At 41.6% G+C, this 14,201-nt stretch overlaps 1 protein-coding gene across 10 annotated transcripts in view; it reads right to left on the bottom strand.

Moving 5' to 3' along the window:
- PPP6R3 (protein phosphatase 6 regulatory subunit 3) overlaps positions 1-14,181 on the bottom strand; it is a 116,326-nt gene extending 102,145 nt beyond the window's left edge. For 6 of the 10 annotated variants that reach the window (XM_072970465.1, XM_072970471.1, XM_072970472.1 and 3 more), the window contains exon 1: positions 14,068-14,181. The gene's annotated coding sequence lies outside the window, so the exon portion shown is untranslated. Of the gene's footprint in view, positions 1-604; positions 668-13,179; positions 13,493-14,067 lie in introns of those variants that run through there. The other 4 variants (XM_072970468.1, XM_072970466.1, XM_072970470.1 and 1 more) reach the window with 4 other exon arrangements.
- Positions 14,182-14,201: the final 20 nt, after the last annotated feature.

The raw sequence follows: 14,201 nt of genomic DNA, 5'->3' as shown, positions 1-14,201 counted from the left end.
CGCTGGCACCAAACCCCCTAACCCTCCTCAATTGATATGGTCTGCTAACTACAGTGTCACAAAGGGAGTTCCAACCTAGCCCAGCCTACAGGCCATTATTATGTCCCTCCATGCCTCTTTTGTTTCTGATTGCCTCTTTTCACTTACTAGTCAGAGTAAGAAAAGACTTTAAATATTAAAAAGTTATAAAGCCATCCCTCCTCTCCCTCAGGACAGACCACATATTATAAATGCTGAACTCCACTCTCTTTCTTTCCCAAAGACAGATTTGGTTCATAATCTGTTTTGATCCACATCCTTTTTCCAGATTGCTTTTGGTCTTCTATACGTGGCTGGAGTCACATTTAAGGTTCACATAAACGTTTTCTAGTAATCAAATGATACCATTTTAAAAAAGTACTTTTCCTTGAAATCTTTCCCATTTCTGGATATAAAAATGAACTAAGTAATCTGAAGGAGAAGAAAATCTCTAAGAAATCCCTTATTAACACAGAAACGCTCCACATTAAAGGAGGAAAAAAAACATATTTGCCAGCTCTTAACAAAATGAACATCTTCTATTACTTGTAATTTTTAAAGTTTTTTAAAATATCCAAAACAATACCTGGTACTTGATTATTCAGAAGTAGCAAGATACCAAAGAGCAATCCAAAATAAGACCAGCAACCTAAAAATTAAAGAGTAAAGATTATCTGCTAGACTGGCCAACATGAATAGCGCTTTAGGTAGAGAATATCTCAGATTCATGGATAAGGACTAACAGCTAACCTCTAATTAATCTCAGTGGCAACAATGGAAAAAGAAAATATTGTTAAATCAACCTAGAATCAGGTATTAGGCAAAACTGCCTCTCAAGAAAGACAGTATAAAATTTTTGACAGTATTTATGGGATTTTAAGAGCAGCAAAATAAAAATGAGACAATAGTTGCATAAAAATTAGGAAGAGTCTAAGACTAAAAGCAATCAAAGGTTCTTATGAGAGTGAAGATATCAAATAGCTCTAGGCCCTAAGTTAAATATGAAATATATAAGATTACCAAGAAAAGAAGTGTCTAATCTCTTACGAGGTGTAGGTAAAAACAGCAAACAGGAATGAAGGGAAAAAAATCTCACAATACACAGGCAAGAAAAGAAAAAGAACAGGAGAAAAGACCAGTTAGAAAGCACAAAATAACATAGTAGAAATAAACCAAATATTTTGATCACAATTAACATAAACAGACTCACTCATCAGCTTACAGTCAAATTATAAAAATGCAATCCAGCTATGTGTTGCTTTCAAAGGCACACCTAAAACATTAAGGGAACGAAAAACTTGATAGTTAAAGGGTAGAAAAATATATATCAGGCAAACATTAACTAAAAGTCACTGGGTACAGTTATGCCAATATCTGACAAAATATACTTTAATGGAAAAAATATTCCTAAAAACGAAGATTCATTACAGAAATGACAAACTGTGCAAGTCACTGGGAATTTAATAATTCTAACTTACAGGCAAAAAGCAAAAAATTGAGATAACTACAGGAATCTGACAAATATTCCATCATAATGGGATTTTTAACAACACCCCTCTCTGAAATTGACAGAACAAGCAGACAAGATTAGTTAAGGATTAGTTTGAATGTTAATTCAATTAATGTGTTTCATCTAATAGACATGAGAAACTTTATCTTAAAATTGGAAACATACATTATCTTTAAATACACATGGAATACTGATAAAAATCTGCCACAAAATGGACACCATAAAAACAGCCTCAACAAATTTCAAAAATTAAAATCACACTGGAGCACATTTTATTAGCACAATGTATGTTAGCAATCAATAACAAAGATAAAGGTTAAAAGATACAGAAAGCAAGGTTTTTCAATATACTAAGTCAAAGAAGAAATCAAAATGAAAATGTGAATATATTCAGAACTGAAAGAAAAATTTTACATAGAACTTCTGAGATGTAGCTAAAGTGGTAATTAAAGGGTAATTACTACTTTATTTACATATATGTGTACAAATTATGTACATAAAAAAAGCTGAAAACTAATGATCTAAGCATCCTTTTCAGAAGTTAAACATTAGTAATTAATTACAAATCAGGTAGATTCAAAAGATAAGAAATTAGAATTTTCTGCCAATATATTTGAAAATGCAGACAAAATAAAATCTAGAAAAATGGAAATTACCAAATGTGACTCAAGAAAAAGTAACGACTCTAATTATCCTATAAATATTAAAGCAACCAAATCAATAATTTTAAAACCTCAGGCAGAAAACACCAGGCCCTGATGGTTTTACAGGCAAGTTTAAACAAACACTGAAGGAACAGACAATTCCAGTTTTACACATACATTCTCTAAGAGAATAAAAAGGAGGAAATACTACAGCTCATTTTATTAGACTAGAGTAACATTTTATTAGACTTGAAAGCAGAACTCATCAAGGTTGATACAAAAAAAGGGAAATTAGAGACCAATCTTACCAATGAGCATAGATACATACATCCTAAGATATTAGCAAGTAAAATAAACACCAAAAATACATGACAAAAACAAAACAAGACAAAAGTTTTTTTTTTTTTTAAAGAGTATGTCATGATCAAGCTGGATTTATCCCAGGAGTATAAAGTTAATCCCAATATTAACTGCTCCTTTGGGAGCAATTTTTCACGCTACCAGATTAAAGGAGAAAACTGTATTAGCATCATGGCGATAAATGTAGAAAATGCATTCAATTAAGTTCAATACCTGCTTGTGACTTTTAAAAAATTCTCCATAAACGAAGATTGAAGGAATCTTCGTCAACTTGTTAAGAAAATAAAAATGTATCCACACATTTTATGATGCAAAATAAAAACATTTTCCTTTTAAACCAGGAACATGACAAGGATGCCTGCCATTACCATTCACACTGCCCACTGGTGATGGCTGCACGGAAGCAGCACAGTAAGATGAAAGTAAGACATAAAAAGTAAAAGGACTGGAAAGAAATGACCTGTCATTATTCAAAGGTGAGACGATTATCTACACAAAAGAAGTCCATGAGAAAATTACTAAGTTAGAGAAGTTATTGAATATAAGAGCCACATATAAAGTCATCTGCATTTCCATTTACCAGCAAATTGAAAATTTAACCTAAAAACATCATTTACAACAGCAACAAAAACTATAAAGTAACCAAAAAATAAATCTAACAAAAAATTTATTTAATTTTTAAAAGATAACTATCTATAAGCCAAAAATCTATTTCCTCTTCCACCTGGGTAGTAAAAGGACTAGAAAAAAGATTAGAAGATATTAAGACCCTTTTTTGCTCTTTTATTCCATGCTTTCAATGAAACACTTTTTAAAAAATCCCATAAACACAGCGAAAGACAGGTCACAAATGGAGAAAAGATATCTGTCACACAGATAAGCAACAAAACCCAGAATATGAAAGAATTCCTACAAATAAGAAAACCCAAACAACTCAATAGAAAAAAATAAGACACAAACAGGTATTTCACAAAAGTAGAAATCCAAACAGACAAAAAGATGCTCAAGTTCATTAGGAAATCAGAAAAAAAGAACACTGAAACCATGAAGAAATAAATGAATTAATAAAAATGGGCATAGATTTATTTCAATAGACTTTCTCCTAAAGAAGACATACAAAGAGCAAATAGCACACGAATACACTTAGCAGCATTAGTCATTCAGGAAAGGCAAAGCAAAACCACAGCGAGATACCACACTTCACAACCACTAGGATGGCTGCGATTTTTGTAATGGAAAATAATAAATGTTGGTAAGGACATGGAGAGATTAGAACCCTGATATAGTGTTGGTGGGACTGTAATATGGTACAGCTACTTTGGAAAATAGTTTGGTAGTTCTTCAAAATGTTAAAAGCAGAGTTACACTACCCAACAATTCCACTTCTCTAAGTATACACCAAGAGAAATACATATGTCCATCCAAAGTCTAGTACACAAATGCTCACAGCAGTATTGGTCATAACAGTCCAAAAGTGTAAACAAGTCAAATGTCCATCACTGCTGAATGGATAAATAACATGTGGTATGTCCATACAATGGAATGCTATTCAGCGATCAAATTCAAAGAAGTACTGATACTGATATATGGTACAACACAGATAAACCTTGAAAATACACTAAGTGAAAGAAGCTAGTCACAAAAGACCATATTCTGTATGATTCCACCTATATGAGATGTCCAGAATAGGCAAACCCATAGAAAGTCCATTAGTGGTTGCCTAGGGGTTAAATGGAAATGGAGAGTGACTTCTCATGGGTACAAGGTTTCTTTTTAGGATGATGAAATGTTCTAAAATTAGACCGTGGTAATCATTACACAATTCTGTAAATATACTGAAACCTATTAATGTTATGCTTTAAATGAGTAAATTGTAGTGATATGTGAATTATATCTCAATAAAGCTATTAATTTAAAAATGAGATGGAAGTTGACACCCACTAAATTGGCAAATATAATAGTCTGACAATACTAGGAGTTGACAAGGATGCAGAACAACAACGCCTGGAGGAGGGTAAACTGGTCCAACTATTTTGGAATAGAGTTTGCACCATCACTGAAGTGAAAGCTATACAGGTCCGGCTACCCTGCAATTCCCATCCTCTCCAGGCTCTATTCCCTCGAGAGCTGTTTTTGCACTCGTTCAAAGCCTCTCTGCCTGTTTAGTGGAAACCATCCTATCCTCCAATGCTAGGACAAAGATTAAAATGAGATATTCAGCCTGAAGTAGAACACAGACATGAAAAAGAATAAACTACAGCCACACACATCAATGTGGACAAAACTCAGTATCAGCATGGCCTCACTTCCCTCCCTTCCCAGCTTCCATTCTGCGCCTCACCACTGTAATCGCTCCCTTGACCTTCTCCAGCTTTGCCACTTTTCTTTGGGGAAAACCACAACTCCCACACAACTGCAACACTGCCTACTCTGCTTCCAGTAAAAAGAACACAACTGCTCTTTTCACTTTAAACCCAGGATGGCTCCCCTCAGGAGGCCGCTCCGTGCTGCTCATCTGTTTACACGCTTACTTTCCCATAGGACACTCCAGACCTTCTCGTCTCCTCACACCCCTACTCACCCTCATTTTCACTGACTGGTGGCTTCTCCCTATTTCACTGAGAGGGAAAGAAGAAAATGTTGCTGCTCCCACTCTCCCAGCTCCCCAACTCTGCTCTCCCTCCTCTCACCAAGGAAGAGCCTATGGACTTATCACTTGGGCCCACTGCCTTCCCAAGGACATGGTCCCAGCAAGAGTCCCCTTCTCCCACCTCCTCAAGCTGTTCACTCTGTACAGAACCATTTCCCACCAGTGTTACAAAATGCTGTAATTTCCGCCACTCAACAAAACCTTCCCCGGGTCCCAAATCTCCCTGCAGCATAATGACAAGTGCCCACGAAAGGGCTTTCTCTGTTTGCCGTCCTCTCCTCTCTACCCCAGTGACCCTTCCTTCCAGGCTTTTCCTGCCCCACGTACAGGGACAGCTCTTGTCAAGATCATCAACAACTTGTGTGCCGCCAAAGCCACAGGACAAGCCCGGGCCCACGCTGCACTTGACCGTGCAGCGAGCCCTGGCGCAGTCCTCCCTCCCCACTCCCTCCCATGACAACACTGCCCTTGTCTTCAAAGATGCAAGGCTCACCTGGCTCTCCTCTACCTCAGAGCTGCCCCTCCTCACCTTCCTTGCCGACAAAGCCCTCGTTCCTCAGTGCCCTCTCAACATTAGGACTTGTAAGTATCATCAAGACGCTGAAGACTCTCACATTTTTATCGTCAACCCAGACCTCTCCCCTCAACTTCAAACACCTTAATCCTACATGTCTCCAGTCCGCTCTCTAAAATCTTCACGAACATAACAGGTCCAAATTCCAATTGGTGATCTTTCTTTTTACAGCCCGTGCCTCCCGCCACCTTCCACCGCAAGCAAAAATCCCTGGTCACCCTTCACTCAGCTCTCACAGCCGTGTTCCATATTTGTCAACAAATCTTGTCGGCTCTACCTTCAAGATGCACCCAGCAACCAACCACTTCTCACTTTCGTCCGAGCTGCCGTTACTGTTCTGCTGGATCCTGGGCAGCCCTGGGCAGCTATTAACAGTTTCACAGGGACCTTTTAAAAACATAAATCAGATCTCATGCCACATCTCTGCTCAAAACACTACAATGACTTCCCATCTCATTCAGAAAAAAAAGACAAAATCCCAACAATGGCCTGTGTGACTGGCTCCCACCCCATCGCTACCCTCTGTGACCTGTCTCCTGCCACTCTCCCTCCGGCTCTCCCTCCAGCCAGGCTGGTCTCTCCTGTCCCTCCAACACAGCAGGTACCATTCTTCTGAGCACCTCACATACACCGGACTCTATCAGACCCCCCTGCCACACCCCCACCTGTACCACATGGCGTGGCTCCCTCCCTCACCTCCTGTGTTCAACGGGCCCCTCTCAGGAAGGTCCAATCTGACCACCTCATTTCAACCTGCAAACAGCCACCATCCACCCACTTCCCAGCCTGACTCTGTTCCCAGCTGTTTCACCACAGGACTGCTGTATCTTTGACCTGTTAACTGTCTTCCCCCAGTAACATGTAAGTTCCAGAGGGCAGGGACAATGTCTTCTGTGCTCACTGCTAATACACCCAGCATTGGAACATATGTGTTAGTGCCCAAACATAAGAACTCAAAACATCTGAACAACTTAATCTCAAAAACAATATGAGGGGAGTGGGTGAGTTACAGAACAAATGATTGCATTTATATAAAGGCATGCAAAAATTAAGTTACATTATATACGGATACATTCACAGATGGCAACACCATAAAGTAAAACAAAAATGATACATGCAGGGTAGTGCTTGCCTTGGGGAAGTCAGAGAAGGGAGGAGTGGTCAGGGGAGGACACACAGGGAGCCAAAAGCAGTGACTAGCTGGTTAATGCGCACACGATTGTTGGTTTTAACATTAAACATCTCTACACATGCTGGTATATACTCTTTGAATATATAATCTCATTAAGAATTAAAATAAAAAATAGTTTCCAGCAGGACAGGCCAAACCCAGCAGAATCACCTGTTTTTGTAAATAAGACTGCATTAGAGGACAGACACCTTCATTTGTTTACATGTTGCCCACTGCGGCTTTCACACTACAGCAGCAGAACAGAGTCAGTAGAGAGACTACACAGCCTGCAAAGCCTAACATATTTACCAACTAGCCCTTTACAGAAAAACATCTGGTTATAATGAGAAATATGTAAAGAAAGTAAGAGCAAAACTTAAAAGACCTAATCATCTCCTAAAATACACGGATCCTGCAAGGCTTGTGTGATTATCTCCAAAAGCACAGTACATTGAAAAATGATGGTTCTATGTAACATGAGGGACTCCAAAGCAGAGTTCTGATACTGTCGTAAGCTCTAGAAAGAGACTTTAAAGATGAATGTTTTAGAAAGCAAAGTGCAAACAAAATTTACGATCTCTTCTCTCACCACACTAAGAAAATGTTATCACACTCACACAGGTAAAATCTATGTAATAACATAATCTAAATGTGGGGGGGGGGGAACCTAACTCCATAACCTCCCCTGACCCACGTCACCATCACCCTATACTTCCCCAAAGCAGGCAGTCAGACCTCTCAGGTCCTCTATGATACCATGGTATTCCATTTCACATCTTTAGGGCATTCCACTACAACTTATATTAGAGTCATTTCTGAACATATTTCTATTGTTATTAGGAAGACTGATAACAGTACAATATTAAAATACTACTGCACGCTAGGCATTGTGCTATTTAATTTAAATTTAATATTCATTTCATAAATAAGGAAACTAAAAAACAGATGTCATCTAATATTATGATTACACAGTTGGAAGACTGGGAGCCAGAACTCAAAGTCAGCTATTTTAGATCCTGTGCCCTCTTAACCTCCTCAAGGCACTCCAAATTGAGAACAGAGAACAGGTATTAATCTGTGAAAACTCCCTTAGCTTAAAAGACTATGCCAATAATAGGTGCCAAATGCATACCTGTTGTATCCATCTAGGAGTATAATAAATCGAGGACAAGAGGTCCATAGTTGGCGGAGAGGTGTGGGGGTCATTCAAATGATGTTGTTTAAACAGAAAGGTACAGGGTCTCACTCACAGGCAACAGAGGCAAGTGAGACCTGCCCACAGTTCAGAGGCAACAGAAACCCTGTGTATCTCTACACCAACAAAGTGAACCAGGAGACACTACGCCTTCATGTGCTACAATGGCAAAAACTGACATGTACTACCACAAATAAAAAAGTTCACCATTTATTCTTAACTCTCAGTGAGCTTCAGCTGTGATGTCACTACTGAAACAAATGACACGTGAAATTATGGTCTGGTGGGGCCACCAAAACCCTAAGGAACCACCCAGGGACTGAGATTTCCCTGTTGCCTACAGGTCCATTCTCTAGCACGACCTAAATTTTTCTCTAATAATCAATGACCTCTAAGTTCTGTTCCAGCTCCAAAACCACTGATTCTCATGAAAGGAAGCCCCAACCAACCAATCAAGTCAATCTGTCAGTGTTCCTCCCATCACTGCCTCATCTGGGGACTGAAGGCCCAGATTTCATCAAGGTCCACCAATGTCTACTGACTACGCGAAGCCATCCCGGAATGTGCTTCAGTGGCTAATGTACCTGCTGCCTTACGTGCCTTGATCAGGGTCTCAGGGGACACACATTCTCCGGCAAGCTCCCCTTTCTCTTCTTGTCAGTGTCTCTGATACCAGCATTACAGTTCGGATTTACAACAAGGTACACAGCACTCAAGGCTCCAACTAGCAATCCACACCGCTTTCTCTCCAAGTCTGACTCAACATTCAGTCATACTTTTGTTTCTGCAGCCTTTTTATTTTTATTTTTCTGCAGCCTTTTTAGTTCTGCTTCCTAACGTTTCAAAAAAACCAAAAAACTTTCCTTCATCTTTCCTTTGGGCCACCAGATTTCATGGTAGTCAGCCTCTGGGGCACATAAAACATTCTAAGTCAATACATATTCCCACAGTAAGAATTTTAGAGCTAATAATACCCTAGTTTTCTCCAGAGTTGCTGAGAAGTACAAAATCAGAGCCTCCTTATATCAGTAAAAAGATGCTCAGAAAGTATCAAACTTTATTTGCATAAAATCAGTCAACCATGTAGTCTTCACTAATACTTAATAAAACAGGTCAACACTAGTCAACTAGAAGTGAGAAGTAGTAAACCTCCCCTGCTCAGAGCAAACCCAGATCTTTGCCAAGTCTGTAACAAAAAACTGTCCTAGTTAAGGTAAGAAGCCTTTCAAGTACTGCCAAGATTCCCTTTTGCTTGCTTCTTTACCATCTAGCCAATCTGCCTGGTATCCAGATGTCAGTTCATAATCATTCAAAACCTGAAACAAACTGGGCATTGATCCGACTAGTAACTCTCTTCTCTCCGGGTAAAGAAAAATACAGGGGGAGGGAAAGGGGAAGAAAGAGGTTTCCAAGGCAACTAAATCTAAGCCAAAGTCAAAAGGCCACAAAAACAAATCTCCAGTCAACCTAGACCCAGACTGCAGCAGAGGAAACCCATTCCCACAGGAAGCACCATCGATTTCAAGGGTGCTCACTATGTCTAGGTTCACTGCACCAGTCAACAGTGCAAGTTAGATCCAGTGACTGACGAACATACAAGGAGCAAAGACAATAGAGGTAGATCCTATCTGTCATTACTAAACAGCTTCACCAGCTGGGGAAGAACAGCATTACTTTTTAAGACACAACAAACCAAGGAGGCAAGTGAAAGTAACTAATACACAGGAAAAACAAAAGTGTAACAATTTTATTCTGGGGCAAGAAACTTCTGGCAATCTTAACCACCCAACCAGCAAACATAAGCTCTTTCCTCTGAAGCCTCTAGGACCTCTCACAAAGTCACAAACTTACTTAAATTATGTACAAATCTAACAATCTGTGTTATCTGGTCTCACAGCCAAAAAGGACATCATCTCGCTTGTCAAAGCTGCCTTTCCCCACAGACTGCAAGTCCTTAAGTGCCTGTTCATGAGTGAATCCCTAACACAGTTTCCGACAGAGTAAGGACTCAATATAGCTGCTGATCAAATAAATGAAGATTAGAAGATTGGAGTGGTCACTTGTCATTCTCAACATGGCCATAGGCTGAATTTAAGGACGAAGGATTAGAAAGTGCCTTCCTGCTCTTCTCCCCTTCATATGTCCAGATTTTAACGTTCAGTTGCTGAAAATGTGTATGGTTTTTATACTAACATTCTTCCATTCAATAAACTAGATCATCTAAATTCTAAGCGTGTATGAGAAAAGGACCTCTGCTCTTCTCTCTTCTACTGCGCCTCACCTCTCCAGGAGGAAAAACACTTGCCTAATTGGGTCAGGGTCCGGGGCACAGAGGAGCCCCCTTTACTAGCCAGAAAGAGTCACTGTGTTAAAAGGTTAAGCACAGAGCTTGCCTCTCTCTTGTCTTCAAAGGGCACAACTGGCAAACTGATTCAGGGCTCTGTGGAAACAGGCCTTCATTTAAAAAATTAAAAAAAGAAAAAAAAAAGACGATGATGAAGCTGGCATCTAAAATCAGAACTGACAGCTGACTGACTGGAAGAGGGCAAAATATACAAAACTCAAAAGTCACAGTAGGATGAGGTTATTTAGCACAGACAACCTAAATACCTGAGAGTGCTAAGTTTCAGCACAATATGGGATGTAGTCTTATAAAGCAACAGAAAAGTTTCTCAATTACTTTATAGAACAAATTCATTTAAAAATTCTTTTAAAGTCCAGTCTTAGGGCATCTGAAAATAATAATACACATATCTTTCCCTACTAAGGTAGGGAAATCTCCAAGGTAGGATCTAGGTATAGACAGAGTTCACAGACAACATAAAGGATTCCTTGACCCAGCAGTAGTCCGCAAAATCTGTGGTCTAGAACAGTGGTTCCAAAACTTAGCTGCACTTCAGTATCACTTGGGGAGGTTTTAAAACTCTCATCACAAATTTCTAGAGGTGGGGTCCATCACCCACAGTCTTAAAAAGTATCCCAAATGACTATAATGTAGGCCAGTGTAGCATTTATCCAGGGTTTCTCACTCTTGGCACTACTGATAGTTGGGGTTGAGAATCATCTGTCAGGGGGTGTGGGGTGCCTTCCTGTGCACCACAGGATGTTTAGCAGCATCCCTGGTCTCTACCCTCTAGAAGCCAACAGTACAGTGACCAACTCCACAAGTGTGACAAGCAAAAGTGTCTTCAGACATTGCCGAATGTTTCTTTGGGGCAAAATCATCCCCCAGCTGAGAACCACTGATCTAGAGTAAATCAAAAACCAATCATTTGAGGTTCCCTTAAGAAAGGAAAGAAATAAGAAAAGGGCTTAAAACCAAAAGGCCAGGTCTGTATTTTCTGTCCATCTCACCTAAGAAAAAGTAGCGAACACTACTCAGCCCACACCAGGGCTCAGATCTTGACTTATGAGGAAGACCAACCACAGCCTCCTGTGCTTTTTATGAAATAAACAATGCCGTTTCAGCTGAGCAGATGGTTAGAAGAATTTCACTGTCACTATCATTATTCTTAAGAGTAATAAAATACTGTAAAATTTTAGACCAATGTATACTCACAGGCTCTCTCAAATATCTAAAATATAAAATGGAAAGATACAAGTTTATCATAGAAATAAACTAAATACCAATCCTGCAAACAGCATTTTTAAAAAGATGTTTTTATCTGTAATAAGCACATTAACTCTGAACCAAACTGATGCAAAACTGTATCTTAAAGAGGCTAAGCAAACCTCATTCTGTTAAAGTCTTACTTTTATCCCTGTTTGTCTTCTGTTGTGGTCTGATTCTCAAATTCCCAAGTAGTTAACTGAAACTAGCAAGTTTTTGTTTTGCTATACCTTACACAAGAGCTAGTTTTCTAATCTAAAACAATCTTCTTTCCGTTCTTGAGTAAGTTACACCAGCAAGATGCTCATCTCTGCTTAAGATTGAGTCTATCAAAATAACACTTCCCCAGTGCAACAGAGCAGGCCAGGTCCCAAACAAGTAATACAAGGGAAAAGCAAGGACGGTTTCAAGTACAGGGGGAAGAGCTCAGGGCAGGAACTAAAGGATAGTGAGCATGTGTGTGACTGAGTGGATGGCATTTTGTTAGATATTCTAGACTCCCTGATCACACATACTGAAATGCAAAACAGTTTCCAAAGTGTCCATCCAGGAAAGAGTTACTCCCCAAACTATCTTCACTGAAGTGTATCTCAATCCACAGTAACTTTTCAAATCTCACTAAGAACCTAGGAGTACACTGAGAAACTCTGGAGTCGTTGATTTGGGAGCCAAACACACTGATTAAGTAAGATCCAAAAGTACAGCGGGAACAGAATTCGACTGGGGTCCTGATGGGCTTTTCATTATTTAACTATCTCTTAAAATTCTGAGGCACCACCACTAACTACTCCAGGAAACGTTTGTAATTAAATGACTCTTCAACCACCCCTCTCCTGAAAAATATTAGTTAAGTCCCAGTTCATTTTCTCAGCCCAATGACTCCTAAATACAGAGCTTTCTAAAGACAGTCACCCAAAGCCAGGACTTAAATACTCACCTGACTTCCTAATAATATTTAAACATTTAAGAAGCAAATTTAAACTAACAGCAGCCGCTAATTACTAAGCTGATTCTTCGTGCCAGGCACCGTTTCTAGCAGCTTTACACGTACTAACGCATTTACTTCCGACTAACTTATGATTATTCCCACATTACAGAAGCAGCAGTGAGACTGAGTAACTTGCCCAAGGTCACAGAGCTAGAAAGTGGTGAAACCGAGATCTGAATCCAGGCAATCTAACTCGAGAGCCAAGACAGCGCAACCACCACCACCACCACTTAGGAGACTTTCCTGTGGCTGGAAATCTGAAATCCCTTTCCCACTTGCTGCCTACCTGCAACATGACCTTGAGGACAAAATCAAAGTAAACTTCACATTAACAAACTAGGACAATGGCCACGTTAACAAGTGTTGTGAGGATGAAAGGAAACAACTACCAAGTGCTCCTCCCATAAAAGCAAAACATAAACAAAGCTCCAGCCGACCCACAGAGAAATTGTTAAGTACCGAGAAAATTACACGAAGCTCTGAGGTTGAAACGTCAGGACACACAGGTACATCCACGGACTCATTCTGTCCACCTACAACCAAGTCTCCTTTGTGATCACAGCGAGAAGGAGCTAGGAGACCCCCTCCGAGTTAACAGCGAGAGGGCTTCTTTAAGAGGGAGGTCCTTGCAGCCGAAAGAAGGACCACCCCCCTCGCTCATATTCGCCAGGGAGGCATTCGTGACCAGGTCTACGTTGGAGTCGCAACACCGGAGTTAAAAAATCGCTCGGAAGGAGATTTAAATACTCCGAGCTGGTTTTGGCGTATTCCGATGACTCTGCGGCGAATGAACAGAAACCCACAGAACTTGTTTCCCGGAGAACGGAGTCCAACAATGGGCTTCGCGAGTCTACCGCGAGCTGCCGCCTCAACTTGACACGCTCCAGGGCCCGCGCCGAGAGAAGTTCTCCAGGGCCCGGGCGGCGCTCGAGGCGGACAGGCCGGCGCGGAGCGGAGCCGAGAGGGGCCCGGCCCGGTTAGGGGCGCGCCCCGGACAGCCGGACGCCCGCCCGCCCGCCCGCCACGCAAGGCCGCGGACGTCAACGAGAGCGCAAAGTTCGCCGCCGGGCCCACGTCTCGCCCCAGCGCCCGGCCCGGCGGGGTCCCCGCGGCCCGTGGCTGGCGAGCCGGCGGCTGACAGGCGCGGGCGGGGACGGGCCGAGGAGCCTCGGCGCAGCGCCTCCCCGGCCGCCGAAAGGCGAATTCCGGGGGGGAGGGGAGGGGGCCGGGACGCTCCTTCCCCGCGCCGCCGAGGCCGGGCGGAGGGGCCCCGCCGCCGCCGCCCGCGCACCGTGCACCCCGCGCACCTCGCGCCGCAGCCCGCTCCGCCGCCCCCTCCCCCATTACCTGGAGGTGCCCGCGACTCGCCGCTAGTTGCGCTCAGGCGGGAAACGCGCTCACCGACACCATCAGCGAAGCGCCCAAAATGGCGGACGTATCAAGCAGGCCTTGAGTTCCCCCCGCCCTCCCTCCGGCCGCCT

Source organism: Vicugna pacos, chromosome 10 (genome assembly GCF_048564905.1).
Source record: "Vicugna pacos chromosome 10, VicPac4, whole genome shotgun sequence".
In the NCBI taxonomy this organism is placed as follows: domain Eukaryota; kingdom Metazoa; phylum Chordata; class Mammalia; order Artiodactyla; family Camelidae; genus Vicugna; species Vicugna pacos.
The sequence above is the reverse complement of the archived record's forward strand: the minus strand, read 5'-3'. Positions and strand labels throughout refer to the sequence as shown.